The sequence below is a fragment of the Phyllostomus discolor genome, chromosome X (assembly GCF_004126475.2).
Source record: "Phyllostomus discolor isolate MPI-MPIP mPhyDis1 chromosome X, mPhyDis1.pri.v3, whole genome shotgun sequence".
Classification (NCBI taxonomy): domain Eukaryota; kingdom Metazoa; phylum Chordata; class Mammalia; order Chiroptera; family Phyllostomidae; genus Phyllostomus; species Phyllostomus discolor.
In genome coordinates this window covers 59,537,403-59,549,624 of record NC_050198.1, presented here as the reverse complement: position 1 = coordinate 59,549,624, position 12,222 = coordinate 59,537,403, and the positions used below count along the sequence as shown (strand labels likewise).

The window sequence follows — 12,222 nt, the reverse complement described above, 5'->3', positions numbered from 1 at the left end:
GGGATTCTACTGGGTTTATTTTGCAGAGGAATACAGGTAAAGCTCATTATTCATGGTCAGACAGTAAGGATCAAACAATAGATAGCATACAAAGAACTTTGAGGGCTTATTCTGAGTCAGGGTCTGTTAGCTAAAGGGTTACAAAACTTTGGGAAACAAATTCATCCCCTGCTCAGACCTTTATCATTTAATTGAGAGCATTCTTAGCAAAGCAGGTTTCACAGAATTTTATGTATTCTTTCTTAAGCCGGATCACCCTGGGGAACCCACCCTTTCCAGTGTAGGGCTGCACCACCCTCTGTCATTGTTTCAGGCTTAAGTCAGGCAGGGGAAGTAAGGCAGCCAAGAGATTGGGAGACTTCTTGCAGACAGAATGAGGACTCAGGCTGTGTCAAAGCCAAGGGGAAAGGGTCCACCACCCCCTTTTGCTATAGTCCCCCAAGTCCTTCCCTGGGGCCTCCCCATGATTGTGCCTGTCTTAGTTCATTCCTCCCTTGAGGAATCTTACCCATCATTTCCTAACTGATCAAGCATTAGGGACCAAGCAGGGTGAAGTAAAAGGTGCAGAGGCAGCGCCCCTGCCAGGGTGATAAACTTTGTCTCTTTAGTGGCTTATGGTCTGAAGGTCACTTACTCAGCCTTAGCCATGGGGGTGTTACAGCTTCTGAAACCAGGCAGGGCGGTTCCCAACACTTAACCCTACAATTACAAGAACTAGAGAACAGCAACAAACAAAGCCCAAAGTAAGAAGAAGGAAGGATATAACCAAGATCAGAGCAGAATTAATTGACATAGAACCTTAAAAAAATAATCCAAAGGATCAATAAATCCAGGAGCTGGTTCTTTGAAAAGATAAATAAAACTGACAAATATTTAACCACAGCCATCAAGAAAAAAAGAAAGAGGACCCAAGTAAATAAAATCATAAATGAAAGAGGAGCCCTGGAATGATGTGGATCAGTGGATTGAGCCCTTGCCTGCCAATCAAGGGGTCACTGGTTCGATACCCAGTCTAAGGCACATGCCTGGGTTTCATGCCAGGTTCCCAGTAGGGCGCATGTAGTAGGCAACCACACATTGATGATTCTCTCCCTCTCTTCCTCATTCCCTTCCCCTCTCTAAAAATAAATAAAATCTTTTCTTAAAAAAAGGAAATGAAAGAGAACTTACAACTGATACCACAGAAATAACAAGGATTGTAAGAAGTTACTATGAACAACAATATGCCAAGAAATTGGACAACCTGGGTGAAATGGGAAGATTTCTGGAAACATACAATGTTCCAAAACTGAATCGAGAAGAAGAAGAAAGCCTGAATAACCAATTACAATTACATTGTTAGTGAAATTGAAGCAGTAATCAAAAAAAGAAAAACAAAAACACTGGCAAACAAAAGCCTTAGATCAGATGGCTTCACAGGAGAATTTTACCAAACATTTAAAGAAGAACTAGCTCCCATTCTTCTGAAACTGTTTCAAAAATTTAAGCAGAGGAAAGACTCCTAAACTCTTTTTATGATGCCTGTGTTATTCTAATTTCAAACCAGGTAAACACACATCAAAAAAGAAAACTGCATGCCAATAAATCTGTTAACGTAGATGTTAAAATCCTCAACAAACAAAAAAATATTGGGAATCTGGATCAAGCAATACATTAAAAGATTATATCACCTTGATCAAGTGGGATACAGCCCAGAAATGCAAGGCTGTTACAGTATTCACAACTCAATAATTTTATACATTACATAAACAAAATTAAGGAAAAATAGCATAATCATATCAATGGATGGTGTAAAAGCATTTGATAGAACCCATCACCCATTTATGATAAAAGCACTCAGTAATGTAGGCATAAAAGAAGCATACTTCAATATAATAAAAACCATATATGAGAAACCTACAACCAATGTAATACTCAACAGGCAAAATATTAAGCTTCCCCAGTAAGAGCAGGAACAAGATAAGGATGTCTCCTTTCACCACTCTTATTCAACACAGTATTGAAAGTTCTAGACACATCAATCAGAGAAGAAAAAGAAATAAAAGGTGTCCAAATGGGAAAGGAGGAAGTAAAACCATCATTATTGGCAGATGACAGGATAGTGTACATAGAAAACCCAATAGTCTCCACCAAAAAAACTGCTCAACCTAATAAGCGAATTTGGATAAACAGCAAAGTACATTCAGAAATCGATGGCATGCTTGTACATTAATTAATGAAATATCAGAAAGAAAAACAAGGACAAACTCTCATTTACTATAGGAGCAAGAAAAATAAAGCACCTAAGAGTAAACTTAATCAAGGAGACAAAAGACCTGTACTCAGAAAATTATAGAAAACTGAAGGAGAAAAAAATAAGTAAGATACAAATAAATCAAAATATATGCCATGTTCATGGATTGGAAGAATTAACATCATTAAAATATCCATACTACCCAAAGCAATCTATAGCAAAGCAATTTCTAGTAATATACAAATGCATATTTCACAGAACTAAAAAAAATTATTTCAAAAATTTCTATGGGCCCTGGCTGGTGTGGTTCAGTGGATTGAGAGCCAGCCTGTGAATCAGAGTCACCAGTTCAATTCCTAGTCATGGTACATGCTTGGGTTGCAGGTCAGGTCCCCAGTAGAGTTTGTGCGAGAGGCAACCACACATAGATGTTTCTCTCCCTCTCTCTGTCTTCCTTCCCCTATTTCTAAAAATAAATAAATAAAATCTTTTTAAAAATTATATGAAAGCAGCCCTAGCTGGTGTAGTTCAGTGGATTGGGTGCCAGTCTGTCAGCTGGGGAGTTGCTGGCTCAATTCCCAATCTAGGACACTTGACTGGGTTGTGGGCCAGCTCTCTGGTGAGGTGCACGTGAGAAGCAGCCATAGGTTGATGTTTCTCTCCCTCTCTTTCTCTCTCCTTTTCCCTCTCTAAAAATAAATAAATAAAATCTTTAAAAAATTATATGGAACCTAAAAAGACCCTGAATAGCCTCAGCAATGTCAAGAAAGAAAAACAAAGTAGGAGGAATCACAATACTTGATTATAGTGGCCTTGTAGGAGGGATCACAATACCTGATTACAAGGCCACTGTAATAAAAACAGTGCGATACTAACCTAAAAAGAGACCCATAGATCAATGCAACAGAATAAGGAGCCCAGAAATAAACCATGTTTCTATGGTCAATTAATATTTGACAAAGGGGGAGGGGAATACAAGGGAGTAAAAGTAGCCTCTTCAATACATGGTGTCGGGATAACCAGACAGCTACTTGCAAAAATAAATGAAAGTAGACTACTAACTTACACCATACACTGGAATAAAGTCAAAATGGATAAAAGAATTAAATGTAAGGCATGACACCATTGAAGTTCTAGAGGAAATCATAGGCAGTAAAATTTCAGATATCTTGCATAGCAATATTTTTGCTGATATATCTCCCAGGGAATGAAAATAAAGGAAATAAATAAACAAATGGGAATACAACAGATTTAGAAACTTCTACATGGCTAAAGAAACCATCAACAAAATGAAAAGGAAATGACCATATGAGAAACCATATTTGCCCATGATACACCAAAGATTTGATCTCTGAAATATATAAAGAACTCATGTGACTCAACACTAAGAAGACAAACAATCCAATCCAATAGACAAAACACCTGAATAAACACTTCTTCATGAAGAGCATACAGAGGATCCAAAGACAGGAAAATGTGCTCAACATCACTAGTCCTCAGAGAGATGCAACTTAAATCCACATTGAGATAGCACCTCACAACAGTCAGAATGACCATCACTAACCAATCAACAAACAACAAGTACTGGCAAAGATGTGGAGAAATGGGAACCCTAGTGGGCTGTTGGTGGGTTGCAGACTGGTGCAACCATTGTGGAAAACAGTATAGTATTTCCTCAGAAAGCTAAAAATGGCCTTTTGAGCTGGCAATTCCACTGCTGGGATTATACCTTAAGAATCCTGAAACACCAATTCAAAAGAACCTATGCACTCCTATGCTCATAGCATCACAATTTATGATAGCCAAGTTCTGGAAACAACCTAATTGTCCATCAGTAAGTGAGTGGATCAAAAAAACTGTGGTACATTTACACAATGGAATACTATGCAGCAGAAAGAATGAAGGAGCTCCTACCTTTCAAGATAGCATGGATGGACCTGCAGAATATTATGCTAAGTGAAATAAACCAGTTGGTGAAAGAAATATCATATGAGCTCACCTATAAGAAGAACCTAATAAAAATAAACTAATGAGCAAAATAGAACTAGAGGCATGGAAACATAGATCATATTGACAATGACTAGTGTGGGGGAGAGGGATAATGGTAGAAAGAATGGGAAGAGACTATTTATAGAACATGCATGAATTACTTATGGACCTGGACTACCATATGGGGAATGATGATGGGATTGGGAATGGAGGAGGGCAAAGCGGAAAAATTGCAACAACTGTAATAGAATAGCAATAACACGTTTCTTCAAAATATGTTAGGAAGTATTACCTCTTCAATATTTTTGAAGTGTTCAAGAATCATAAGTATTAATATTGCTTGCTTGTTTGTTTTGTTGATTAGATTCCACTTGTAGATGAGATCATATGATATTTGCCTTTCACCACCTGGCTTATTTCACTTAGCATAATGCTTTCCAAATCCATCCATGTTGTTGCAAAGGGTAGGAGCTCCTTCTTTCTTTCTGCTGCATGGTATTCCATTGTGAAAATATACATCCAGAGACACTGAAATTGACAGTAACAAATTGACAGTAACCTGATGTGAGGGGAGAGAGGGATAATGGGGAAAAATAGGGGAAGGGTCATCAAGGAATATATATAAAATACACATGGACAAAGCCAAAGGGGTTAGGATCAAGGGTGGGAGGTGGGGAGGGATGGGGCAGGTAGGGGAATGGTGGGAGGAAATGGAGACAATTGTACTTGAACAGCAATAAAAGATAAAAAATAAAAAAAACATAAAATTTGAAAAGTGCAAAATAACATTATGATAATATTTTATAACCAAACAAGCTGTTTCTGAAGTAGTTTATCACATGAAGACATATATTCAAACTAAGAAATGCACCTTACAATGTACTGAGACATGAGTGATTAAAGTGTCTGAAAGAGAAAAAAGGAATTATAAGTATTAAATCTTCTTTGAATGTTTGGCAGGATTCACTGGGGAAGGCCAGATGGTCCTATACTTTTCATTTTGGGGAGGTTTTTGTTGGTTCTGTCACTATCCTCACTGTTGCTCAGTCTATTTAGGTTTTCCAGTTTCTTGTGATATAGTCTAGAAAGGTTATATATTTGTAGGAACTTTTAAATTTCTCCTAGGTTATTTACTTGGTGGCATATAGTCTTTCATAGTATTCATATGTGACCCTTTGTATTTTGCTGGGTTCTGTGGTAACTTCTCCTCTTTCATTCCTGATTTTGTTTGAGTATTTTTATTTTTTTCCTTAGTGAGTCTATCCAGAGGTTTGTTGATTTCATTAATCTATTAAAGCAGACAGCTCTTTTGTGCAATTATTTTTTGTATAGTGTTTTCATCTATTTTCAATTTACTCTTCTCTAATTTTTATCATTACTTTTATTTGCTTACTTTGGGCTGCTTTTGTTCTTATTTTCTTCTAGTTCTTCAATATGTAATGTTAGGTTGTTTACTTGGGATTTTTATTGTTCCTTGAAATAAGCCAGTAATAATATAAACTTCTCTCTTACTACTGATTTTGCTGTATCCCTAAAGTTTTAACATGTCTCATTTGTTTCTATATATCTTATATTTCTTCTTTGACCCAGTCATTTTTAGTAGCAGGTAGTTTAATCTCCACATATTTCTGATTTTTTCCACTATATTTTTTCAGCTGATTTCTACTTCCAAAACATTGTGGTTGGAGAATATGCTTAGTATGACTTCAATCTTCTTAAATTTGTCAAGGAGGGGTTATAGAGAATAGGAACATTCATTCACTGGGAGTGTAAGTTGGTACAGCCACTATGAAAAAAGTTATGGAGGTTCCTCAAAAAATTAACAATAAGATTACCACTTGACCCAGCAACCCCTCTTCTGGATATATACTGGAAATCTTTGAAAACATTTATATGTAAAGATATATACACCCCTGTGTTCATTGTAGTATTATTCATGGTGACCCAGACATGGAAATAACTGAAGTATCCTTCACTGAGTGATTGGATAAAGAAGATGAGGTACATATATTCTATGGAATACTAAGTACACAGCCATTAGAAAAGATGAAATATTGCCATTTCCAACAACATGGATAGATATTGAGAATATCATACTAAGTGAAATAAGTCAGACAGAAAAAGTCAAGAACCATATGAATTCACTCATGTGTGGGATGTAAAACTGAAAGCAACAAATGAACAAACAAGAGAAACAAACAGAAACAAAAATTCATAGACACAGACAATGGATTGGTGGTTACCAGAGGGAAAGGTGGTGGGGGTAGTAAAGCTTAAAGGGGGTCAAATACATGGTGATGAAAGGAAATTTTATGTTGGGTGGTAAACCACAATGCAATATACAGATTATGTATCATAGAATTGCACACTTGAAACCTATGCAATTTTATTAACCAATGTCAATCCAATAAATTAAAAAAAAAAACTGTTCCAAAAAGTTGAGGAGGAAAAAACACTTCCAAAATCCTTCTATGAGGCCAGCATAAACCTGATACTAAAAACTGACAAAAATGTTACAAAAAAAAGAGAATTATAGGCCATTATCCCTGATGAACATACATGCCAAAATTCTCAACAAAATACTAACAAATTAAATTCAACAGTACACTAAAAGGATTATATACCAAGTTCAAGTGGGACTGATACTAGTGAGACAAGTGTTATTCACCATTTGAAAAACAATGAATGTGATCATCACATTAACAAAACCAAGGATAAAAATCATGTGGTTATCTCAATAGATGCCGAAAAACATTGGACAAGATTCAACATCCATTTATAATAAAAAGTACTCTCAACAAAATGGATATAGATGGAAATAACCTATATCTTAACTCAATAAAGCCTACATCAAGAAGCCCACAGCTAATATCATACTCAATGGTGAAAAGCTGAAAATTTGTCCTCTAAGATCAGAAACAACACGAGGATTCCCACTCTCACTACTATTATTCAATATAGTATTGGAAGTCCCAATTACTGCAATCAAACAAACATAAGATATAAAAGTCATCCGAGTAGGCGAGAAAGAAGTGAAACTCACTAATTGTAGATTACATGATACTATATATAGAATACCCTAAATAACATACCAAATATTAATATAATTAATAAAAGAATTCAGTAAAGTAACAGGATACAAATTAGTATGCTTAAATCCATTGCATTTCTATACACTAATAATAAACAATCAGAAGGAGAAAACTAAAAAAAATCCCATTTACAATTGCATGAAAAAAGAATAAAATAACTAGGAATAAACTTAACCAAGGAGGTAAAGCACCTGTACTCTAAACACTATAAGACATTGAAGAAAGAAATGGAAAAGGACACAAAAAGAATGAATAAAATGTGCTCATGGGTTGAAATAATTAATATCATTAAAATGTCCATATTACCCAAAGCAATCTACAGACTTAATGTAATTCCTAACAAAATCCCAATGTTATTCTTCTCATAACTAGAACAAATAATTCTAAAATTTATATGGAAATACCAAAGACCATGAATAGCCAAAGCAATCTTGAGGAAAAAGAACTAAGATGTAAGTGTCATTTCACTGATATCAAACTATTCTATAAAGCTATAATAATCAATAGAGTGTGGTTCTGGCAGAAAAACAGACACAAAGATCAATAGAATGGAGCAGAGAGCCCAAAAATGAACCTTAACTTATGTAGTCAACTAATCTATGATAAAAGTGGTGAGAATATACAATAAAGTAATGACAGTCTCTTCAACAAGTGGTGTTGGAAAAACTGGACAGATAAATACAAAAAAATGAAACTCAACAACTATCTTACACCATATACAAAAAATCAAAATGGATTAAATACTTAAATGTAAGACATGAAACCATAAAACTTGAAGAAAACATAGGCAGTAAATTATTTGACATCAGTCTGAGTAATATCTTTTTGGACACATCCCCTTGAGCAAGGGAAACAAAAACAAAATAAACAAATTGAACTTCATCAAACTAAAAAGATTCTGAACAGTTAATGAAACCATCAACTAAACAAAAAGAAAACTTATCAAATGGGAGAATACATTTTCAAATGATTACCTAATATGTGTTTCATATCCAAAATATGTAAGAAACTCAATAAAAAATACACAATCGTCATAAAAATTATGCAGAAGACTTAAAAAGACTATATTACAAAGAAGACATACAGATGTCCAAAATATATTTGAAAAGATGTTCAACATGACTAGTCATCAGGAAAATGCAAATCAAAACAACAATGGGATGCCACCACACACAAGTCAGAATGGATAGGATCAAAGTCACCAAATAATAAGTATTGTGAAAAATGTGGAGAAAAGGGAAGACTTGTGCACTGTTGGTAGGGAGAGTAATTGGTGCAGCCACTATAGAAATCTGCATGGAGTCCCTAAAAAAAAAGTAAAAATAGATTTATCATATAACCCAGCAATAACACTTATGGGCATTTATCCAAAGAAAACAAAAACATTAAATTGAATAGATGTGCTCCTCGCTTTGGCAGCACATATACTAAAAACTGGAACAATACACAGAAGGTTAGAATGGTCCATGTGCAAGGATGACACACAAATTCGTGAAGCCTTCCATATTTTTCCATATAACAGGGATACCAGAAGGAGAAGAAGAAGACCAAGGCATAGAAAACCTATTTGAAAAAGGAATGATGGAAAACTTCCCTAATTTGATGAGAGAAAAACTAACACAAATCCAGGAAACACAGAGAGTCCCAATCAAGAGGAAAACAAAGAGGCCCACCTCAAGACACATCATAATTAAAATGGCAAAATTTCAAGACAAACAGAGAATCTTAAAGGAAGCAAGGGAGAAACAGGAAGTAACATACAAGGGACCCCCAATAAGGCTAGCAGATGACTTTTCAATGGAAACGCTCCAAGCCAGAAGAGAATGGCAAGAAATATTCCAAGTAATGAGAACCAGAGGTCTGCAACCAAGGCTAATTTATCCAGCAAGGTTCTCAGTAAAGACAGAAGGTGAAATAAGACGCTATCCAGACAAAAGAAGTATAAAAGATTACACCTCCACCAAACCAGCTCTGCAAGAAATGATAAAGGGAATGCTTTAAGGAAAGGAAGGAAAAGAGAGAGAGAGGAACACAGGTTCATAAAAGGAAATGAATAGTACCTATCAATAATAACCTTAAACATAAATGGATTAAATGCTCCAATCACAAAAACATTGAATAGCTAAATGAATAGGAAAGCATGACCCACACATCTGCTGCCCACAAGAGACCCACATCAAGATAAAAGACCTACACAGGCTGAAAGAGAAGGGCTGGAAACAAATATTCCAAGCAGACAGGAAAAAAAAAGCCGGAATAACAATACTCATATCAGACAAAATAGACTTCAACAAAAGGGCCATAAAGAGAGACCCAGAAGGTCACTTCATAATACTTGAGGGAAGAATCCACCAAGAAGACATAAACATTGTAAATACATATGCGCCCAACATAGGAGAACCCAAATACATAAAGAAAATTGTAGAGGACTTCAAGAAATATATTGATAGCAACACAATTATACTAGGGGATTTTAACACTCCACTGTTAATAATGGACAGATCTTCCAAAAATCAACAAAGATATTGTGGCACTGAACAATGTCCCATATGAAATGGACTTAACTGAAATATACAGAGGCCTCCATCCCAAAGAAGAAAAATATACATTATTTTCAAATACACATGGAACATTTCAAAGATAGACCACATGATAAGACACAAAACAAGCCTCAACTAATTCAAGAAAATTGAAATCACACCAAACATTTTCTTGGATCACAAGGGACTGAAACTAGAAAACAACCCCAAGGAAAAAAACCCAAAACACTCAAAATCATGGAGGTTGAATAGCATGCGATTAAATAGTGAATGGGTAAAAAATCATATCAGGGAAGAAATCAAAAAGTTTCTGGAAACAAATGAAAATGAACTGACAACAACCCCAAACTTATGGGACACAGCAAAGGTAGTCCGGAGAGGGAAAATCATAGCGATACAGGCCTACCTAAAAAAAGACAGAAAGATTTCAAACAAACAACCTAACCCTACATCTAAAAGAACTGGAGGAACAAAAACAAAGGCAGCCCAGAGCAAGTAAGGAAGGAAAAACCAAGATCAAAGCAAAATTAAGTGTCATAGAGACTAAAAGCACAATTCTAAGGATCAATGAATCCAGGAGATGGTTCTTTGAAAAGATAAACAAAATCAACATACATTAAAGCAGACTCATTAAGAAAAAAAGAGAGAAGACCCACATAAACAAAATCCAAAATGAAAGAGGAGAGATTACAGCTGATACCACAGAAATAAAAAGGACTGTAAGAAATTACTATGAAGATCTGTATGACAAGAAATTTAAAAACCCAGGTGAAATGGACAAATTCCTAGAAAAATATTATCTTCCAAAATTCACTGAAGACGAAGCAGGAAGCCTAAACACACCAATAACAGCAAAAGAAATTGAAGCAGCAATGAAGAAAAAACTCCAGAAACACAAAAGCCCTGGACCAGATGGTTTCACAGGACAATTCTACAAAGCATTTAAGGAAGAAATAACCCCTATGCTTCACAGACTATTCCAAAAAAAAAAAAAAATCCAGAATGATGGAACACTCCCAAACTCTTTTTATGAAGCCAGCATAATCCTATTCCCAAAAGCAGATAATGACACAACAAAGAAAGAAAACTTCAGGCCAGTATGGCTGATGAACATAGGCACTAAAATCCTCAACAAAATACTGGCAAACCGCATCCAACAATACATTAAAAAGATCATACACCATGACCAAGAGGGATTCATTCCAGGGATGCAAGGATGGTACAATATTCGCCAATCAGTAAATGTAATACAGCACATAAACAAAAGCAAAGACAAAAATCACATGATCATATCAATAGATGTGGAAAAAGCATTTCATAAGGTACAGCACCCATTTATGATAAAAACACTCCACAGAGTGGGAATAGAGGGAGCATTCCTCAACATAATAAAGGCCATATATGAGAGACCTGTAGCCAACATCACTCAATCGGCAAAAACTAAAAACTTTTCCTCTAAGATCAGGAACAAGACAAGGTTGTCCACTTTCACCACTTCTATTCAACATAGTATTGAAGTTTTAGCCACAGTGATAAGACAAGAAAAGGAAATAAAAGGCATCCAAATCAGAAAGGATGAAACAAATCTGTCACTGTTTGAAGATGACATGATAACGTACATAGAAAATCCTATAGACTTGGGCAAAAAGCTGATTAACCTAATAAATAAATTTGGCAAAACAGTGGGATACAAAGTCAATATCCAGAAATCAAAGGCATTTCTATACACCAACAATGAAACAGCAGAAGCAGAAATCAAGAAAAAAATCCCATTTGAAATAGCAAAGAGAAAAATAAAATACCTAGGAATAAACCTAACCAAAGAGGTAAAAGACCTGTATTCATAAAACTACATAACACTGAGGAAAGAAATCAAGGAAGGCACAAACAAATGGAAACATATACCATGTTCATGGACTGGAAGAAGTAATATCATACAAATGTCCATACTACCCAAAGCAATTAACACATTCAATGCAATACCTATTAAAGTACCAATAGGTTCTTTCACAGACATAGAACAAACACTTCAAAAATTTATATGGAACCATGAACAACCCTGAATAGCTGCTGCAATTTTGAGGAAGAAGAGTAAAGTAGGAGGGATCACAATACCTGATACTAAACTGTATTACAAGGCCACTGTAATCAAAATAGCCTGGTATTGGCATAAAAACAGGCACATGGACCAATGGACAGAACAGAGAGCCCAGAAATAAACCCAAGCCTCTATGGTCAATTAATATATAACAGTGGAGGCACCAACATAAAATGGAGTAAAAATAACCTCTTCAACAAAGGGTGTTGGGAGAACTGGACAGCTATGTGCAAAAAAATGAAACTCGAGCACCAACTTACACCATACACA

General features: G+C 35.5%; 1 non-coding gene across 1 annotated transcript; it reads left to right on the top strand.

Annotated features, from left to right (window-relative positions):
- Positions 1-8,714: 8,714 nt before the first annotated feature.
- Positions 8,715-8,825, top strand: LOC114505824. Its single transcript, XR_003685291.1, has one exon. It is a non-coding gene; the product is annotated as a U6 spliceosomal RNA (small nuclear RNA).
- Positions 8,826-12,222: the final 3,397 nt, after the last annotated feature.